The following is a 21,895-nucleotide window of genomic DNA, read 5'->3' on the forward strand; positions in this document are numbered from 1 at the left end:
TGAGGTGTTTTCTTACTTGGGAGGACGCTTGTAATTGCATCTCGCCCCCCAAGCTGGTGGCAACGGCAGCGGAAGACAGTGCCCTTTGCTGAGTGCGACCTGCCAGGCAGGGGTGCCGGGGGCACAGAAATCACATCTTTCATCCCTGGCTCCCTCTTCCCTCCCCTGCGCGCTGTCACGCCAGATCATATCCCCGTGGAATCTGGTTGCGTCACTCTCCTTGCAACCAGAGCCCCAGAACTCCTGTGTGTTCAAGGCCTGGGGTCAAGGACTTAATTTGTTCCATGAATCTGGCAAGGGTCGTGTGCAGGAGCCCAGGAAGTCCAGTCCCTATGCTCTGCAGAGGAGGAAACCGAGGCCCAGGGAGGCGTCAGAGGGCTGCCATGAGGACATCCTGTAGTAAAGGAGAGGGCTGATGGCAGAAGCATCTTTCTGACCAGGCAGGGACAGTGGTGAATGATGAGACTGCTACTTGGGAGAGTGGAGGGTCTGGGTGGTCCCTCCTGTGGGGCACAGAGCCCCGTGTGTGGCTAGCTCTTCAGAAGTGGCTTCAGGAATGTGGCCTCCCATTTGGGGGAGAGGGCAGCGGAGAGGGTCTATGGCCAATCAGTCAGTCAGTCGTCGTCCCCCCTCCCACTCCAGCTGGCCAAACAGAGTTGGGGGGAGGGCTGTCAGGTTGCCCAGAGGGGCTGGGGCAGAAAAAGATAAAAGGACAGGCAGACCTGGGTGGTTTCAGTGGCCTGGCCCTCAGAGGTCCAGGATGAGAGTTCATTATCTGCTCTAGCTCCTCAGAAGTTGTGTCTTGTCCCTGGCTATTAAAAGGGGCACATGTTCCTGCTTCTAAGGGAACAACCCCTCCCCCAAGCTGCCTATGCAGGATTAAGAGTAAGAGGGATTAATGAGGCACTGGCTTAACCCAGTGGCTACTTCAAACACTTGGCATCTTGATTCCACATGGTACAACTCAAGATCAATTCCCACTGGCTCTGCAGAGGAGAATCTCTGCCATTCCTTCATATGCCAGGCACACTACGGGGACCCTTTTTCTGCTTTCTCTCTGCTTCAAGAGGAAAGCAAACCTGAGAATGATCCTGTGGGGGATACATGCAGGGGGAGGTGCAGCCTCCTGAGGATGAGAGAAGAAACTCAGGAAGACAGATGAGGCGGGCCAGAGAGACCCCACAAGTTAACTATGTTGAAACCAGTTGCCACATCTGTAAAATGGGGATACAAAACGTCTTGAGGCTGTTGAGAGATCAAAGGATAAAGTGCATAGCAGGATGCCTGGAAGAGTCAGCCCTGAGGACCAGTTCCCTCCCCCCTCCCTCAAATCCAGGGGTTTCCCACCACTCCACCAGGGTCCAGTAATTCCGAGAAACCGCATGGTGTTCTGCTTTTCTGCCCAGGGCACAGCCACCTGACTACGTATCCCAGCAGCGAGTGAGGGGCAAGGGGCTGGGTTGGGGAAGCCAGACGGAGAAGTTGACCAGGACCACGGGTGAGGGGGAGGCAGACCTTGGAACAACAGGCTGCTCCCAAAGAATGAAAACAAGCCCCACCCCAGCCAGGAATGGCTCCATTCAGGAGAGACCCAGAGGGCCAGAACCCCCCTGGGGAGTTTCTGTTGGAGGGGGGGTGGGGCAGAGATCAGAGAAAGGCAGGTCAGAGGTAGAGAGGAAGTTTCCACATCTCCCTCTGAAAAGCCCCACAGAAGCTCAGGCCTGGGGACCTGGCAGGCATGGGGGCCAGCCCCACAGCTCAGGATACTCCAAAGCCAGCTGCCCCAGTCTCACTTGCCCAGGCTTTCCCCAGCAACCGTACTCATAGGGAGCACAGGAGCCCTTAAAGGCCAGAGGCAAAGGTGCCTGCCATTAAGAGAACAAACATGTATAATGAGAGTGCCTACCGTGGACCGGGCTGCCCACACCCAGGCCTCGCCAGCTTCCATGCTGTTTGGCAAAACCTGCCCATCCTGCTTGTTGGGACAAATTCCTGGGCAGGCGGCACAGCCTGCAGGTAAGACGTGTGAGAGCTGGAAGAACAGCAACCTAGCTGTGCTCTTCCCCTGGAAGCAGTAACACCAAGAGCAGGCCGGGTCGGCGGCACCTTTCAGAGGCTCTTCCAGGTGTGTCTGGGAAGGAAGGAGAGGCTGAGCTCTCCAGGAGCTGCCTTCTGGGCCCACCCCTCACCTCCCATTCCCAGCACACGGGGGAAGCCTTCGCCAGCCTGGTTCTGCTTGGAAGCAGCTTCCACTGGCTTCTCGGCTGACACACGGTCAAAGGACAAGTGAAATCTGAGAAGCAGATTCAGGGAGGCATCTGCCCTCCCCTCAGGACAAGGGGCCCAAAGAGGAGATGGGAAGGGGACTCGGAGCCCAACTCACCGGAAGGGGTCTCTGGAGGTGAAGTAAGCCTGGACGGACAAGTAACTCCCCATCTTCTTCCCACATCAGATACACAAGCTCAGCTGCAAACCCGTCTGGGAGGGCCTCCAGCCGGCAGACGGCCACCATGACAGGCCCAGGGCTCCGGCACCGCTGGCTGTGGGCTGGCTGCCCGGCTCACCTCTCCCTCTGGAGGGGCTGGAGAGGTGTGAGCGCTCCAGGCCCCTTGCCCCCCAGCAGAGACCCGCAGGAGCTCATGGCTGGGATGCTGCCCCCCAGTTCTTGGAGGCTGGATCGCCCATCAGGACTCGGGAGAAGCACCTCTCTGTGGAGGCTACACACACACAAGGATTCTTGGGCAGGGGCCGGTGACTAGCCAGGAAAGAGGCGCTGCTGTCAAGTTAGCCTTCTTCTCCAGCCCCACCCCTGCCGGGGGAAGGAGGGAGGAAGGGGAGGGGCTCTGCGCGGAACGAGGTGTGTGGTTGGAGCAGCTATTAGGAAACAGACCTTGCAGGCAAGGGGTGGAGCTGAGCTGGAGGGAGGCTGCAGGCTGGCGCCGCAGACAATAACCAGGACTGGCTGGGTGTCCGTCCCTGAGCTCGGGGAAGGGCAGGGCAGGAGAGGGGGTGAGCACATCTGCCAAGTGTCCCCAACCTGAAGAGCTGCCCAAAGGACGGTAACTCTGCTCGGAGGTGAAGAAAAGCACAGGAGACCAGCTCCAGGCTAAGCCACACCCCCTAAAGGGGGGCCCCCTTTGGCAGGAGACGTTGGTCCAGAGACCCAGGTCCAGAGAGCTGCCCTCTGGGCTGTCGGCTCTGGGCTGGCATCGATTTGGTGCTGGCACTAGGGTCCCCATTCATTCCTTCCCTCTGCCTGGCCTGGAGACTGCCACTCCACTTCTGGGCAGAGCTGCACTGCGGATGAGGAAACAAGGCCCAGGGTGTTAACTGACGCCTGCTGTTTCTCCGTGTGGCAAGCGCAGTATGACACTCTCTTATTTCTCTGACATGGGAGTTATCTCCACTGTATACACAAAGAAAGTGAGGTACAGAGAGATTAGGTAACTTACCCGAGGCCAAAAAACTAGTCAGTGGCAGGGCTGGGATTTAAATGCAGACTCATGTGACTCTAGAGCTGGAGGTCTCAGCTCTGAGCTTCATTCTGTCTCTTCAAGCGGAAAGATCTCTTTCAAAGCCCTCCTGCAAGTAGGAGGAGCACAGAGCCTGGAGCCCAGGTTACCTGTCCCCTCTTTCTCTCTCTCTCTCTCTCTTTCTTTCATTCATTCATTCCTAGAATGCCAGCCATCGGCCTCAGCAGGCAGTGGTGCTTCTTCCACGGTGTCCATGGTAACCAGGCTTCTCAAACTGAAAAACAGGGCACGATGGAGGACAAGGCCCACGGTGTCTGTGGGGATGATTGGCCAGGTATCTGGAGTGGGGCCTGCCTGAGGAGGCCCAGCTGCAGGACTGACCAAACAAGGGCACACCACTGGGAGAGCCCCAGAAGACGAAGGCACGTCCAGACCTCATTGCTGGACTTGAGGGAGCGACACCAGCTCTTTCCCACCAGGCACACACTCCTCTCCACTGAAGTCACCCTGTCACTGTGACAGGAAAGCCTGTGGTGAAGGTGGTGGCTGGGTGTCAAGGGAGCCTTTTCCCATTCCTCTACTGACTGGGCACAGGGATAACAACGAGTGTGATAAGAGAGGGTGTTTGCACCCTGTTATAAGGTAGCATTTAGGACGTTCCAGGACCTGTGTTAAGTGCTCTGCATCTGTTATCTATCGTACTTAAATGGCCAATCTACAGGGTAGATGCTATCACCCCCATTTAACAGATGATGGAACTGAGGTTTTGAATGGTTGTGTCACTAGCCTGACGACAAAGAGCTGGTAAGTGGGGGAGCTGGGTTTCAAATCCAGTAAGAGCTGGGGTTGGGACACTTTTTCTGTAAAGGGCCAGAGAGCAAACATTTTAGGCTTTGCAGGCTTACACGAATACAGACTCTGTCACTGCAGCACGAAAGTGGCCATATATAAAATGTAAACAAACGGATGTGTCTCTGTTCCAATAAAACTTTATTTATGGACACTGAAATTTGAATTTCATGTTAGTTTCATGTGCCACAAAATATTCTTTTGCTTCCCCCCCTCAACCACTTAAAAATGTAAAAATCACAGGCCATACAAAAACAGGCGGTGGGCTAGTCTGCTGACCACTGCTCCACAGGCAGCACACTCAACCACACTGTTTCCGGCCTCTAATCATGAAGACCAGCCTTTGGCATTATTGCAGAACTCAGCCACGTCTATCTCCTGCCACACAGACCCCACACTCCAGCCCCAGAGGCAGCCAGCAGGCAGTGAGCACTGGAAGAGCGCTCACCCTCACTCACCCTGTCCCAAGCCCTACGCGCAGCACTTACAAGCAGAAATGAATTTTAACCCACACCAGCTGGCAGTCCTGTGATCTCCCCCTTTTTACAGAGGAAGGAACAGAGGTACTGAGAGTTTAAATCCCTTGCCTGAGGTCACCCAGTTGTACACGTGAGAGGTGAAGCCAGGATTTGAACCCAGGCTGTTGAACCTGAGCTCTACCATTGCTATGCTGGAGCCCAGCCTGGGCCCACAGCCAGACTGTCTGGGTTTGAATACGACAAGGCACTGCACATAAGCCCTTGGCACAGAGTCTGGAACACATTAAGGGTTGATAAATGTTAGCTGCTAATATCATTAAGACTATTGTTACTACCACTATGGGCTAGCTATGTGGCCTTCAGCAAGTCGCTGCCTCTGTCTCGGCCTTGGTGAGGTCTCTAAATAGCTGCCAGCTTCAATGTTTTTCAGCCCTGTGAGGTTGCAGAGGGCTCCTTGTTTTCCTTGGGTCTCAAGTTGAGTTTAAACCTCTTGAGCTGGCCCTGGGGGGATCAGGATTCTTGCCTGGGGGCCACACAAGAGCCACAGAGGAGGTGGGGCAGAGTGGAAGGGTTGGGGGAACAACACACAGGATACTGAAAGGCCGGCCCAGCTGAGAGCTGGGAGCTCTCTTTCTTCCAGCGACAGAGCCAACTATTTCTCACCAAAAATCTATTATGTTCCCCTGTAATTCGATCAGGCAAGAAGGGGGCCCCAAATTAAGTCTGGAACTAGCAAATTATCTTCTAATTGCACCCTCTGATTTCCATCTGATGAACAGAGTACGGATGGAAGAAAATGCAAGCCACAAAGAGACGGGGCCAGGGAGCCCATGAGCATAACTCCTCTTGACATTTCACACAGCTCTGCTGTTCCAGCGGCGGCGGGTGCAGTGAGTCGGTGTCTAGGAATGCGAGCAGGAGGCTGCAGGCGCTCTCCATCCCCCCTACTCCCCTCACAAAGGACTCAGTGGGTGGGTGGGTGTGTGGGGAACTAGTGTAAGGACCTCTCAATGCCATAAAACTGCCTCCCCCTAGAAGAGGTGCGGCCGCCTCCCCCAGTGCTGACCTGAAGCGGAGGCCCCTCCAAGGTGGAGTCCACTTGACCCCCATAAATCCAGACCGCAGGAGGAACCATGAAGGACGCGAAACCACCAGACGTGAGAAGCCGCTGGCCGATCAGCCCCAAGCGTGTGGCTCCTCAGGGCCAACTTCAAAGGGCTCCAACCCCCCCAGAACTGGGAGGCGGGAGGTCACAATGGAGGCTGTACTTCTACCCCCTGCCCCTGGATACTGGTTCTGGGTGGAAAGCTGCTCTTCTAGGTACCAGAGCAGCTGGCACAGGATTCAGAGGCTGCGGCTGCCAGAGGCAACTGCAGGGATCCTTGGACTGGCAGTGATGGACGGGATAAGATGGCAGGGGAGGTACTAATCTCCTGCACATTTCACAAGTTGGAAACCTGGCGGAGAGCCCAGCAAACCGACTCCTCGGAACCAGCTGAGACACTGGGCTTCAAGGCGGCTGCGAGGCTGGCAAGGACAGCCTTCAGGGCTGGTGGCCCCAAGTGAGTGCTCTGGGGAGCAGTGGTGAACGAATGAATCACCCCAGCCTCTTCTCAGAAGGCAGCTCTGGTCGGATAACCTCAAGCCCAAGGAACTGTGTCCGTGTGGGGCCCTCTACTGGCCGGGAGGACTCCATCCAGGGACGGGAGCTCGGGGACCTTGGAAAGGGAGCGGCGCCATCCCCATCTGCTGTTTGTCTTGCCTCTGCTCCCCTTCAATTCCAGCTTACTTTCCATACTACAGCAGCAGTCAGATGAGGGTCCCAGCAAGTCTACTGATAGAAATTTTGCCCAGAGAAATACTCCTACAAACATGCCAACACCTGTGTCCAGCATGGTTTCATGCTGAAAGATGAGGAACAATCCATGTGTCCATCGGCAGGGATGGGCTACATGCAATCTCACTTCCATGTGACAGAATACTACGCAGATGTTAAAAATAATGAGGTAGGGGCCTCCCTGGTGGCACAGTGGTTAAGAATCCACCTTCTGGGCTTCTCTGGTGGTGCAGTGGTTAAGAATCTGCCTGCCAATGCAAGGGACACGGGTTCGAGCCCTGGCCCGGGAAGATCCCACATGCCGCAGAGCAACTAAGCCCATGCGCTACAACTACTGAGCCTGAGCTCTAGAGCCCACGAGCCACAACTACTGAGCCCACTTGCCATAACTACGAAGCCTGCATGCCTAGAGCCCGTGCTCTGCAACAAGAGAAGCCACAACAATAAGAAGCCCGTGCATCGCAACGAAGAGTAGCCCCTGCTCACCACAACTAGAGAAAGCCCGCACACAGCAATGAAGAGAAAAAAAAAAAAGGAAACAAAAAGAATCCACCTTCCAATGCAGGGGATACGGGTTCGATCCCTGGTCAGGGAACTAAGATCCCACATGCTGCGGGGCAGCTAAGGCTGTGCACCGCAACTACTGAGCCCATGAACTCTGGAGCCCGTGCGCCACACCTAGAGAAGCCCGTGAACCATAACTAGAGAAGCCAGCTTGCCGCAATGAAGAGAAACCCACGTGTCACAACAAAGACCCAGGGCAGCTAAAAAAAAAAAAAAGTCCCATGGTTTAGAGTAAACACCTCCTCACGTGTTTTTCCTAGTGCTCCTGTCCAGAGGCAAAGCTTGCTTGGGTGCCCTGCACTTGGGACCCCCAGGGCTGTCTCTCTGGCTTCCCTCCTGGGGTCACCACTCTGGCCACCTCCTGCCCCACTCTACTTCCTGACCCAGACACGTAGGCTCTCCCTAGGCAGTCCCCAAGCCTTTGCTCCCTTAGCTCCTGCAGCCTCCTCCACCTCCAGCTGGTGACTGTCTCCTTCTTTTCTTTTTTTTTTTTTAATTAATTAATTTATTTTTGGCTGCGTTGGGTCTTCGTTGCTGCACGCAGGCTTTCTCTAGTTGCGGTGAGTGGGGGCTACTCTTCGTTGCAGTGTGCAGGCTTCTCAGTGTGGTAGCTTCTCTTGCTGCAGAGCATGGGCTCAGCAGTTGTGGCTCGCGGGCTCTAGAGCACAGGCTCAGTAGTTGTGGCACATAGGCTTAGTTGCTCCACGGCATGTGGGATCTTCCCGGACCAGGGCTTAAACTCGTGTCCCTGTATTGGCAGGCGATTCTTAACCACTGCGCCACCAGGGAAGCCTCTTTCTCCTCCTTCTTCCAGGCCCACCTCCAAAAGAGCACTTAGTGTCCTCTGGAAAGGGTTTCCTTGACGCATCCCCAAGCACATCACACACAGGAGGGGCTCGGAGCCCGTACCTGTCTACCTCCAGATCGAATACATGAGGCCCACATCGGGCCCACACCTGACATTCGCAGATGCCTAGTAAATGATTCAGGACCCCCATTACGAGCAACTTCTAGAGTGGTGATAATTAAGGTTTACAATGCGTTTTCAATTTACAAAGGGCTTTTATGCTCATCATCCAGGTTAGTCCCTGCAACAACCTTGAAAGGAGTACGTACAGCACAGACAGGGCAAGGAAAGCCGAGGGATGTTAGGTAATCCATCCAAGGTTACTGCGGGGAAGTGCAGGACTGAGATTAAAAGTCGGGTTTGCTGACCTCCAATCCCATGCCCCTTCTTCAACAGGAACCCTAATGAGGCATTCAGGAATCCAGGCTCTCCAACACCTACCCAGGGGCCCAAAGTGCTGGGTATGCTGAACTCCTCCATCTGATTTCTCTAGATTTTCTGCCCACATTCTTATTGTCAGGATATCATGAAAGCAATTGCCTTGTGGAAATCAAGAGGGTCTCGTGACCAACAACCCAGTGAAAACCTGAAGTCAGGTCTAACAGTCATGACTGATCCACCACTGCTGAATCCTCGTGATCAGCCCCCTCCCTAAATGCTCACTGTACACCTATTCCATCATCTGCAAAATTCCACAGAATTCCACCAGAATTTGTCCACAAAATCCCATTCAGAATTCTGTGAAGGAATCAAGTCAGAAGAATTCTAAGTTCACTTTTTCCAGGATCTCCTTTTTTCCTCCTTTTTGAAAACTGGGCCAGTTAGAGACCTCCATTCTTATTTCACTATTAGATCCCCAATGCCTGGTACACGGCAGGTATGGAACAAACTATACTTGGGGTATTACCCCATCTCCACGGTTTCTCAAAAGTAACTAACTGTTGCTGTGCCAATAAGGTCTCCCTGCTTTTTCTTCCTTCAAAATGTTAGGAAATAATTTTTCCAGTCTGAAAATCTAAACACATTTCATGTGACTGGGTACCCTCATACATCTTGGGCTTTCTACACTCCCTTCCGAGTTTCAAGGGACTGGACTATATCTCTAAGGTTCTCTCCAGATTTCCAGGATACCTGATTAAGCTGGATGCCAAGGACTGTCTTTTGCCCCATGTTTGTTAACACGACACCACATTCCAGAAGTCGTGGACACTTGGCTCCCTTTCTGTAAAAAACACTTCCCTTTCTGTAAAAAACACTGACTGAGTTCTATGAGCCCCGCACTGGGGTGGGCTTGTGCTCATACACTTTCATTTAATTCTCATAACCCTGTGAGGTTGGGATGTCATCTCCTTGTTATGTATGAAGAACTGAAGTCCAAAGAGAAGGTCATTCAACGTTACAGGTCTAGGAATTGGCAGAGCTGGGATTTAACCCAAGACTTTGGATTCCAGGTCCAAGACACTAAAGTTGCCTCAAATAACTATTTTATGCTTGCTATTTGATTTACAGCGGTGTTTTTAAGTTTGGTCGAAAGAACTGTGGCATCGGACACCCCTGGGCAGCTTGTTGAAAGTGATGATTCCTGGACCTACCCCAGGCTGATATAATAATAATTGCTGAGAGCGAGCCCAAGTATTGCATTTTATAGAAGCCCCGGTGTTTCTGATGCAGACTGAAAGCTGAAACCACCGCTTTCCTCTTTCCTGTGTGCTCTTCCACTTGATTCCACTCTACTCTCACACGAACCCTGAGAAGCAGGCAGCACAAATCACTAGCATCCCCTTGTTACAAATGAGGAAATGACTGCAGGGCAGCTTGTTCATCTTCTTATTCTGGATGCAGCTTAAGTACAGAAATGTTTGGTGGCTGACATTCTGTACAGCCTTGGCTCGCTGGGTACTTCCATCCTCCTGGCGCTGTTCTTACTACGTGTAACACACAGTAGCTGCCTGTCTTTTCCTCACTGACACCGCAGTGTTGCTCAAGGTACAGTGGGAAAAGGTGAATCCAGAATATAGGGTCTTCTCATGAAAAGGCAGCCTTTGGAACTGAAACAAGTTAACAAAACAAAACGCAAGGGCTGACAAAAACAAAAACAGCCGGTGCTGCTGCAAGAGTCAGTGCTACTGATGGGAGCGGAGTGCGGCACCCCCGTTCTAACCAGAATCACCATCGGGCCGCTTCAGCGAGGCAGGACCAGAAGGTGACTGACACGTAGAAGAAAACCACCCTAATTCAAACCTGGCTTGAGATACTGGGAGGTTTCTCCTGGTAATAGGGAGGAGTGTGGAGACAGAGGACTTGTTAGCACCCTTCCAGCACTGCCCAAGCGAGGAGGGATTCTAGCCCTTGCCGGAAAACTACAAGGCAAATTAGCACAGTGGGCTGGGCAGTGCAGAAGGCATGCCATCCCTCAAGGCTGCAGCATTGCTGGTTTTAGACTTCAGAATGACATTTATAGACAGAGGTCTTATTCTATGCCCCCATTTCAGAAGAAGAGCTCTTGCCTGGGAGAATACTGCAGAACAAAGATATGGGGATGATGTGCACTGGAAGGGCTTTATCCAAGTGTCAAAAGAGAAAGATCATTGTTCAATAAAAACATGATTCGCCCAACAAGCACTGAGTGCCCGCTGCGTTCTTGGCACTCTGCCGAGCTCTGGGAAACAAAGATGAACTGGATGTGGCTCCGGACTCAGAGAATTTCATACTCCGAGAGTGATGTTAGACGTGTAAACAGATACTGACAGGGCCACGACTGAGGTTATACAAGGAGAGTAACAAAGAGAGAGAAAAAGGCTCCTCTGATTGGTGGGGAGGAGTGTGGGTGCATTCAGGGAGGCTCCTCCACAGAGGACTGGCTGCATAGGCTGAGTCTAACAGGCTGATTGCCAGGCAGACAAGAGGCATTCCACCTGAAGGAACAACATGTGCAAAAGCACTGAGGCGGAACAGAGGAAGGTCCATCCGCCACAGCGCAGGGCGCATGTGAAGAGCAAGCAGAGGGGAGGCTGGGATGGGGGAAGAGGGCACGGCAGACCACCAAGAGCCAGGCCACCCACAGGTGGTGAGGAGTTATCAGAGGTATTTAAGCAAGCAGAGGCTCCCAATGAAGAAAACACAAAGCCTGAGACACCAAAGAGAGTGCTGGTCCTTAGCTGCCAGTTCCTCTCCCTGAACGGGCATTTGTCTCAAGTCCACAGCTGGCTGTGTGTACGTCCACTGAAGCCTGCTGGCCAACTAGTGTTCACTAACAGCAGACCACGGCTTCATCCTCAGGCCACGTCTCCACCGAGGTGGTCCTTTTAACACCTGAGATTTGCCTGCATGAGCTGTAAAAGAACAGGGTCACAACCCCTTGTAGATAATTATCCACTGTTGCTCTGTAACACTAATATTAGAAAACTGAATGTTTAACATTCAGTGTCAAATGCTGTGTTTACACATTCTTCCCCTGACTGCACGGGGAAAGAGTGCTTTGGATACCTTGACAAATCTCCAGGAAATGTCTGGCAGAGAAGACCTGAAAATCTAACCTGGCTGACAACAAACTTGCTGTGTGATCTAAGGCAAGCCATTAAACATCTCTGGGCTTCCATTTCTTCCTCTGTAAGAGGAAGGAGTTAGGTGAGCAAAACATTCTACACCAGTAGGTCAATGCTGAAGGGCTGTGGTCAGAGAAACGCTGACTGGCTGAACGCCCAGAGACCTCTCCAAGGCTAGGGTCACCTTGGTGAATCCAGGACCCTAATTCAGGCCTCATTTTTGACCTTTTAGGTCCAGGAACAGGATTTCATAGTATCCAGAGAGGTGCAGACATTCTAGGATGTGTCTACCCTAACCATTTATTAACCTCTGTCCATTTATGAATTGGCACTTGAAATCAGAACATCACATCTCCTGTACAGGTGCTGCTCCCTGATCCTTCCTGTCATCAAGAATCCCAGGAAGCCGAGTTAGGCATCAGAAGGCTGCACTGTGAGTATGGACTTAAAATACAGGGAAATAGGGCTTCCCTGGTGGCGCAGTGGTTGAGAGTCCACCTGCCGATGCAGGGGACACGGGTTCGTGCCCTGGTCCGGGAAGATCCCATGTGCCGTGGAGCGGCTGGGCCCGTGAGCCATGGCCGCTGGGCCTGCGCGTCCGGAGCCTGTGCTCCGCAATGGGAGAGGCCACAACAGTGAGAGGCCCACGTACCGCAAAAAAAAAAAAAAAAAAAAAAAAATACAGGTAAATGAGGAGCCATGGAGAGAAATTTCATTCTGGCAGCCATGAGCTAGCCAAACCAGCCCCGCCTACAACAAAGAACGCCCTTCTGGTGACTAAACCCAGATTCAGTATCTCTATGTGGACATACTTCTAGTTTTGCCTGACTTTTCACTTACTGTTTCACTGTAGGCCACTCATTATTCTACTGGTTTTTAAACTAATTTTTAATTGAAAAAAAATCATTACTTCTTTAGATATGTAACAATCACCAATTCATGTACTATTCAGCCCAGGCAGACACTGGGCTCCCTGGGAGCTACTAACAAATGGCTAACAGTCATGGGCACTCACTCTGCAAGCCCTGGTCCCACCAGGGCCACGCATGGCTTCACTCACTCACCCCTCACAATAACATGACGAGGCAGGCACTAGGCTACTTTCTCCATTTCATAGATGAGGAAAGAAAGCACAGAAAGGGTAAGTAACTTGCCCAAGGTGCACAGCTAATAAATGGCAGGACCAGGATTCGAACCCAAGCAATCTGGTTCTAGAGTCTTTCTTAACTACCACACAATACTGCTCTTGTTACACACAGATCCAACTAGTTTAACTCCCAGAGGACAAACTTCATTTCCAGGTTCTTGGGGAATCGCCAAACCATCCACCCCCTCCCTGCCATAAATCACCCACAAGTAAAAGATACTTTTTTTCCCCCACCTTATATTCAATGGGCATCTTTAGCTAATGCCATCCTTCAAAGATTTCTAAAAATTTGAAAAACAAATACATTTTAAAACTTGCGATTAGAATTGGGATTTGTCAGATTTCAGGACAGCTCATAACTAGTTTGGGCCATAGTTCAACCTTTCTCTTTCTCTCTCCAGGGCTTGCTCCTGTCTGGACTGTACATACAGAGTACAGCTCAAGACCTGCTGCTGGACAGGAGGACTCCTGGGTCAGCCTCTTTGGCTCCTTTGGGGGCAGAAGAAAATCTTTCACTTTTCACTCGACACTTGTAGGCAATTGTCCCAAATAACCCAATGTCCGGAACCAATTCCTCCCTGCCATTTACAGTAACTGCAACCACGGTGGCTGCTAAGGGAAGGATGTGGGGAAGGGGAAGGGCAGGGAAAGGCCTCACTTTCATCACATCTCTTGGCCACCCCAGGCAATTCATTCAACAAATATCCCTCCCATGCCAACATGTGCTCAATGGTGACACATAAGGGGCAAAAAACCCTGTGGTCCCTGACCAAGTTATGCTAGCATATTAGAGACCTCAGGATGTCACTAAGGAGATGAGCAAATGAATAAATGTGAGATTAAACCCACAAAAAAAGCTTCAAGGGAAGGTCTATGAAAGCATAAAACAAGGGCCACAACCTATTCTGTAACTATTTCCCTGAGACATCCGTTCCTCATCCAGGTAAAGACCTGAAGGATGAGCAGGTGTTCACTAGGCGAAAAGAGGGTGAGAGAGCATTCCAGGCAGAGGCAGCAGGATCAAAGTCCTTGTCAAAAGGAAGAAGGGCGAGTTTTGGACCTGTGAAGAGCAGCAAGACTGAAGTAGAGGAAACGGGAGGCTATGGGGTGAGGCCAGACCACGGGGAACTCTACAGGCCACAGAAAGGACTTTGGCCTTTATTCAAGAATGCTGGAGAGTCGTTGAAGTGTATGAGGGCAGAGAGATGACAGAGTGTGACGTGGTCAGATTTTTTTTCTTTTTAAAGATCACTCACTCTGGTGGCTCTGTGGAGAATGTACTGGGGGTCCAGAGTGACCATGGACAGTTAGAAGGCTACTGTGAAAAAAAAAAGGCTACTGTGGTCATCAGGTGAGGGATGATGGTAACCTGGAACATGGTGGTGATAGGAGAAATGGAAAGAAGTGGACGTATTCAAAGTATAATCTGGAGATAAAACTGACAGGCTTGGATATAAGGATGAGAAAGAAGAGGTATAGCAAAGGACACCTGGGTTCTGGCTTGGGCAGTGGGTGGATGGTGACGCCATTCAACGGGACAGGTTACGATGGAAAAGGAGCCAGTTATTGGGGGAAGACTGAAGGCCCAGCTGGGTCTGAGATGCCTGCAAGACCTCCAAATGGACATGTGAAGTTGACAGCAGGATAGCTAGTCTAGAACTCAGTGGAGAGGTCTGGACTGCACACCGATTCCATCAGTATGTGGAGTATGTGGTCATCAGCGTGTGGAGGACAGGAGCCATGGGGATGCGTGAGACTGCCCAGGGAGGGAACAGTGAGCTCACCTGGAGGAACGGCAATGTTTCAGAGCTGGATAGACGGGGGTAAGCAAACTGGAATGACCAGAGGAGTGGGAGAAAACGAGGGGGGGCATGGAATGTCAGGGAAGCCAAGGGAGGGGAATGTTTCAAGAGTGACCGAGGGATTCCCAGGTGGTGCAGCGGTTGACAGGCTGCCTGCCAATGCAGAGGACACGGGTTCGATCCCTGGTCCGGGAGGATCCCACATGCCGCGGAGCAGCTAGGCCCGTGCGCCACGGCTATTGAGCCTGTGCTCTAGAGCCCGTGAGCCACAACCACTGAGCCTGCATGCCGCAACTGCTGAGGCCCGCGCACCTGGAGCCCGTGCTCCACAGAGAGGGAAGCCACCGCAATGAGAAGCCCGCGCACCGCAACAAGGAGTGGCCCCCGCTTGCTGCGGCTGGAGAGAGCCCGCGCAGCAACGAAGGCCCAATGCAGCCGAAAATAAATAAATAAAATAAATAAATTTATATATAAAAAAAGAGTGACCGAGACATTAAACGCTAACATATATTAAGTCTTAATTACGGCCAGGCACTCTGCTGAGGGCTTTGAATACATGTTCAAATTTAGTCTGCACAACAAATTTTTTTTTTTTTTTGAGGTACACGGGCCTCTCACTGTTGTGGCCTCTCCCATTGTGGAGCACAGGCTCTGGACGCGCAGGCTCAGCGGCCATGGCTCATGGGCCTAGCCGCTCCACGGCATGTGGGGTCTTCCCGGACCGGGGCACAAACCCATATCCCCTGCATCGGCAGGCAGACTCTCAACCACTGTGCCACCAGGGAAGCCCCTGCACAACAACCTTTTGAGATAGGAACCATTTCACTCTTTTATAGATGAGGAAGCTGTGGCAAAGAAAGGTTAAGGCGGTGACTCATGAGGAGCTGGGATGGAAACTCAAGCAGCCTGACTGCAAACTCTGATTCACCTGACTACCTCCAGGGCAGCTTGGGAGGCCATACAAGATGAGGACTGAAGAGTGGCCGGTGGATGGACCGCTGAGTCTATCCTCTGGGACACCCCCAAGGGAATGTTCCAAGGGACAGACAGAATGGAAGCAAGACTACAGCCCACTATTAGGAACGCTCCAAGTTTTGACCTGTTTTTCAGCTGTCTGAGGGAACCAGCTGGGAGATATGACCAGTAGGTCCAATCTGTGTCCCTGACAGCAGCTAACTGGGTGCTTTAATACAGTAGATGATGCTCAAAATGAAATGAGAATGGCTCAGGAGCACAGTGTTGCTACGTGCTGCTGCTGACCCTTTACATCACCCCATCTTAATGCTCTCTGATCTGTTACCTCCGTGATCCTCACAACGACTTCATGAGGTGGGTTACTTTCACCATCTTAGAGATAGGAAACTGCGGTTCATCACAGCTAAGGAACTTGCCCACAGTTACACAGCTGGCCTGGCTCAGCTAAGGCTCAAATCCAGGTCTTTTGACTCCAGGTCTATTGTTCTTTCGTGGGAGTCACAGTGGAAAGAAGACCCTTCTTTGGAGCCAGAGAGACCTAACTTCCGAGTGTCAGCTCTGTGTGACCCTGGGCAAGTTACTCTACCTTTCTGGGCCTTCCTGTATAAAATGAGGTTGTAGGGTTACCATGAGGGTTGAATCAGATAATCTAAGCGAAACTCCCAATACAATGCTTAGTAAATTATCAGTCGTCCATCCCTGGCCCCAGCCCCACCCCCTCCATCTCTCCATCTCTGCCCTGGACAGCCAATGTGGGGCTTCTACAGGGTCTTAGTTTTCTTTTTCCAAAGAACAGAGCAGGATTAAGGCACACTGAAGGTCACAAGGCGCTGCTACATATTAGAAGTCCCACTCTGTTCATGCTGGAGTCCCTTGTGGGGGCAGAAGAAGGCCCAGGTGTTTGTCCTTCCCCTTCTCTGTGGGCAGGCCCCAGGCCCCTGTCCAGCAGCCAGCCTTAATGACCTGCTGGCTGGCTGTTTCCTTAGAGATAAACTAGACAAACTAGAATCAAAAGCTTTTGGGTCAATAAACGGGACAGCAACACCAACAGTACAACAGCAGAGGGCAGGGTTGCTCCACTGACTCCCACGCCAGGAGCCAGAGACCCAGGAGAAATTTAACAGCATGTTTATTGACACTAGAGAGTTCATGAAGCCTTTGAACCAATGTCCTTCAGTGCTATCTGACACCACCAGTGTGTGGAGGGTGATTTCTTTTCACCCTGAAGGTACAGAAGAGGAAACCGAGCCTCAGGGAGGGTAAATGACTGCCCTAGTCAGGAATGCAAAGACTCTGATAAGCAAGGAGTCAGGATGCCTGGGTTCAAATCCCAGCTATGCCAGTTACTAGCTCTGCGACTGTTGCAAGTAACCTCCATTTCCCTATATTTGTAAAATAGGTTAAGACCAGTACCACCATTATTAGGTTGTTGTAGGAATTAAATGAGATAATGTACATGACATATGCTTAGGACAATGTCTGGTGCAGAGTAAGCACTCAATAAATGGTACCTGTTACTGTAATTATCATTCTACTGCGCTTGTTTGGATGGGGATGTGGGTGAGAAAATGAGCACAGCTTTCAGCACCGCAGAAAATACTGTCGTCAGCCAGCCCATTATACCACAGTCTCGGTCGCTACCTGTGTGACTTCTTCACTGGCCTTTCCTGGAGTCACAAATTTAGAGGAAATGGTCTGTAGCTTGATGAAGTGATAACAGCTTTCTATCTGCATCATCCCTTTTCCAGAGCATTGCCATTAGGAAACACTTCTCAAAAGAGAAAGCTGTTTGCGATCCGGAGAAAGGAGGCCCTGAAAGTTCCCAGGAGCCTTAAGAATGGTAGAGTTTCCCCTGTGATAATGCTGTCAGGAATCGGGTCAAACAACAGAGTTCCAGGTAGGGGCCATAAAGACTAATAGAGGCAGTTTTTCCCTCCTCCCACAATCTTTCCTCCTTGGTCAAACACCTCTGACTAGGGGGAAAGGACAATCAAGGACAATCATCAGAAAACTCGTCAAGTTTCCCTGGTTTGCCAACATGCCAAGAGACCAGGTCACCATTCACAGCTTCTCATTTTAACCTCAACTACAAACAATGTGCAGTCCGGCTGCTTTCCTGGCCTCCCCCAGCGAGAGGGAGCCAGTTCCTGAGAGCTTCAGAGAGAATGGCCCCAGCTCTAGAACCAACGGCACTGCTCAAGAAGGAAGGCCAGAGGTACGGAGTCCAAACAGGCCCACTGAGAAGGCTGAGGAGAGGAAGTGGGAGGGCTGGTCAGCCAAGCATCCAGAGATCAGAGAGATCCTGGCTGGGCGCCCAACTGCACCAGCACAATTACAGACTTCCAGGAGGTACATTAGCTGGCCTCCAAAGTACAGCCCCAGGTCCCAGCCTTAAGTGGCTTCCTATTGTCTGGGCACCTGAGAATCCGCCAGGAGGCTATGGGAGGCAAGAGGCAAGATTACGGATGTGGCTGCAGACAGGGGATGGGCTAGTGTAAGGAGAAGGCGAGGGGAGGAGTTTGAGCCTTACCCCAGCAATTTCTCCATTCAATATCCAGCCCCACCCTGTGACTAGGAAAACAAAGGTATGGGGGAAGGGGAGAAGAAAAGTCATTTCCTTTATTGTAACTGGAGCCCAGCTGGGTAAGAGCGAGGCCGGAAGGGAGTCAAGAAGAATGAATTACTTTGGGTAGCACGTAAGGAGGGTCCTACTTCTAGCAGGCCTGCACCCAGACACTCTGAATTCATCAGAGAATCACTGATAAGCTGGGGTGGAAGTGACCTTAAAAGACTATTCAGGCGAATGCCTCAGGCTCCTCATAACCCAGGTCACTTCTGGGGCCAGACAAGTACAATCCTTCCCAGCCCTGAAGATATTCCTCCAATTTGGGAAAAAGTCAAATTGGCTCCAAAGCAGCCAGCCTCCCCAGGGCAAATCACCAGGCTCCATCTGAGGGCTCCATGACATCCAGTTTTCGTGGGAAAGCTCAGGAGTCAGGAGATGCATCCTTTCAGTAGAGCTGGATCAGAAAGACTCCATCCTTGAGGCAAAGCTGCAAATAAGAGACTGAACCGAGATGCTCTGCTTCCCCCATAGGCATGATCTTTGATTTAACTGTGCCAGGGTGGTTCAAAGTTAACCTTAATCCCCAAGGCTCCACATCAGATGACCAATGAGTGGGTTAAGAGAAATACACGTATGCATGTAGGTGTATATAGACACACATTCACAATATAACATAAAGTGACAACTGATGATTATTAAAGATTTTCTACGTGTCAGATGCTATGCTAGGGACTTTACATAGGTTATCACATTTAATCCTCCTGAACAACCTTGTGGGATGACTACTATTCTTATCCCTATTTTACAGATGAGGTACCTGAAGTTCAGGGAAGTCACCTACGGTCAGTTAATAAACTGCAAAGCCAGGATTTGAAACCAGACAGTCTCTTCCATAGCCTGAACTCTTTCCCACCAGAATAACGTGCCTTACTTCTTTATGAGCATGTATTTGTGTGTCTGTCTCTTTTATACACACACACACACACACACACACACACATACACAGTGCACTCTAACAGGCTAGCATCTTCAGTTCTAGGGCCAGCTCTTTTCATCCATGGCCTGTCTAACTTTTTGACTTTTTGGTTTCAGGCCTCGCACCTGTGATATGAAGGAGTTGTATCATATAGTAGGTGGTTCTTCTAGTTATAGGAGAATCCAGAAATCCCAAAGATTGGCTTGTTCTACCCATTCCTGCTTATTCTGGTTAGAAGATATTCATACAAATGGGAAAACAGCAGGAACAAATACAACTGTATGGTTTGGAGGCCAAGGAGAGCCTCAGTCTGGGAACTCTTTGGGTTCTGATGCTGCTTGTTTGCCTCAGTTGTAAAATGAAAAGACTAGCCAGAGGCCCCTGCAGCTCTGATACTCTGCTCCTATCTTACTAAAAGGCAAAGTAAAAGTGGAATCAAATTCCCTGAGGGTAACCAAGGAGGAGTAACCAAAGCAATCAGATTCACAGAGAAGACTGGAGAGCTCTGAGTTAGAGCTGAAAGGGCAGAAAAATGATCCAACTCTTCCAGAGGCCAGAGCTCTCCAGGCCAACACCCCACGTAATTCCCTGGGTGGAGACAAGTGCTTAAAGGTCAATTAAATTTCTTGATATCAGCACAGGGGATGCTTTGCAACATGAGCTGTGTGTGGGAGCTGGAGTTTACAGCACATGGTGCCCGTCTACGGTCTGTCTCATTCTCAGATCTGAGCACGGCCCTGCCACTTCAGACCACGGGAGGCCACAAATGCCCAACCAGCCTCCGACGAGGAATGACTGCAGGCCAGGCGCTGTGTTATGCTCTGTAGAATACAAAGACAAGCTCCCACTCTCAAGGATTCCAACCATTCAGTGGGTGCCTACCATGAGCTGGACCCTTGGCATATATGACTTCATTCAATTTCAACAAGTCTGTGACAGAGATGATTAACACCTTTATTTTCCTGATGAGGAAACAGAGTCTCAGAGAAGAGGAACAAATCTGACATTAAAGTCTGTGTTATTTTCAAGAAACTGAGCTGCCTCCAAACAATAATCTAAGAGCTATAATAAAGTTAGTAACAAAAAGCAGGAAACTAGGGAGGCATCCCGTGGTGAAGAAGAGCTGGCTCTGCCAGCTGCACTACAAACAACCCTTGAGGCAACTGCGTAATCAGCAGTGCAGGTGTGGGAAAGTTGCTCTTTCTCGGCCTCAGTCTCCTCACCTATAAAGTGAGGGTGCTGGGACACCCCGGAAAGGTCTCCTCCCATCCCAAACCCCCCACCTCTAGCTGCACCCGGCCCATGTGTGGCTCTTCCACTTTCACCTGGTGTTTGCTCACGTGCTCTTCCTGGGCATATCCCTTTGCTCCCTGAGCTCCCCCAAAATGGAAACTCTCTAGTAGGAAGCTTGTTTTGTATGTTCCAGAAGGTGAAATAGTGCCTGGCCCACAGTGCACTGGCAAAGACAGGGGTGTGGACCCACTTACCGGAAGCAGGAGCTGTGCCAGGCTTCACTGACAGTCCTGTACAACCTCTGGTTCAGAGCGACATGGTCTCCACAGCCCCGACACCTCCAGGCATCTTCACCTGCACACAAAACCAAGGGGTTCAGAGGCCGAAGAAGCAGGGGTGCAGGGATGGGATTCCTACCATGTAGAAGAAGACCAAGTTAACGGACTATCATACTGAAAGGGCTGGGCGATGCTCTGCTGGATGCACAGTTCCCTCCTCCATAAGATCCCTGGTGAGCGCTCATCCAGCTGTTCATCTCCCCACCACAGGGAATTCCTGGCCTCAAAAGTAGCCTCATTTTAAAAAATGAGACTTTTTAAAAAACGGTTCTGGTTGTTCCTTTTTCTACTGAAACAAAACCTGCCTTTTCCTTTCCTTCAGCCCTTGCTTATAGTTCTGAGTAGATGAAATGAACAAAGTCTGTTTCTTTTCGGGTCAGCCTTTCCTACAGTGGTCCCCAGCCAGCACCCAGAAATTTCTCCTCTCTAGTTTACATGTGTTGCTGCCTTTCCCTACTCTTCAAAAGCCCTGGTTGTGCAGAGTTTCCATCACCCCAATGGTTCCATCATTCATTCAACCAACATCATGGGTCCTCTTGTTGGACTCATGGGTCCAAGCTCTACATTGGAGGCTGTTGGATAAATTACCCCTGCTCCTCAAAGAGGAAATCCACTGGAAAAGAAACATTCTTCCATATTGTACTTTTTCACTGAGATGTTATTTCAGGGGTAGAAGCAAAGTGCTATCTTAGTTCAGAGAAAGAAATTACAAGGGTAGAAGGGAAAGAACAAACATTTAATCCCTCCTATATGCCAAGAACTGTGCTAGATGCTTTCACAGACCCAATCTCATTTAATTCTCAAAACAATCCCGTGAGACAGGTATTATTATATTCATTTAACGGATGAGGGAACTGAAGCTTGGGGCCGGGGGTGAAAGGCCAAGCGGCAGAGTTAGCATCCCAACTAAGGTCTGCCCCATTCTAAAGCCTGTGCTCTTTCTAGTTCCTGCTCATTCCACTCAGGGGAGCCAGGAAAGTCTTTGCAGGGGAAGCTGAGCCTTGAAAGATGGGGAAGATTTACTACAGGCTGAAAAAGGATGGGGAAGAGCTGTGCAGGCTGACAGATAAGCATGGGCAGTAGCACAGAGTCAGTCCACGTCCCTCCAAAAGGGACAGAGCACAATACTCCTGGTGTGGCTCAGATGCTAACTTGTTGAAATAAAAGGGCAGCTGAGATCAAGTTGTGGTACCTGACTCAGCCCTAGGAAGCAGGACAAGGTTGTTACAAGACTCCCTTGTGCGTCCCGTGTGTGAGGCTTTGT

Source organism: Physeter macrocephalus, chromosome 19, assembly GCF_002837175.3.
Source record: "Physeter macrocephalus isolate SW-GA chromosome 19, ASM283717v5, whole genome shotgun sequence".
Lineage (NCBI taxonomy): Eukaryota > Metazoa > Chordata > Mammalia > Artiodactyla > Physeteridae > Physeter > Physeter macrocephalus.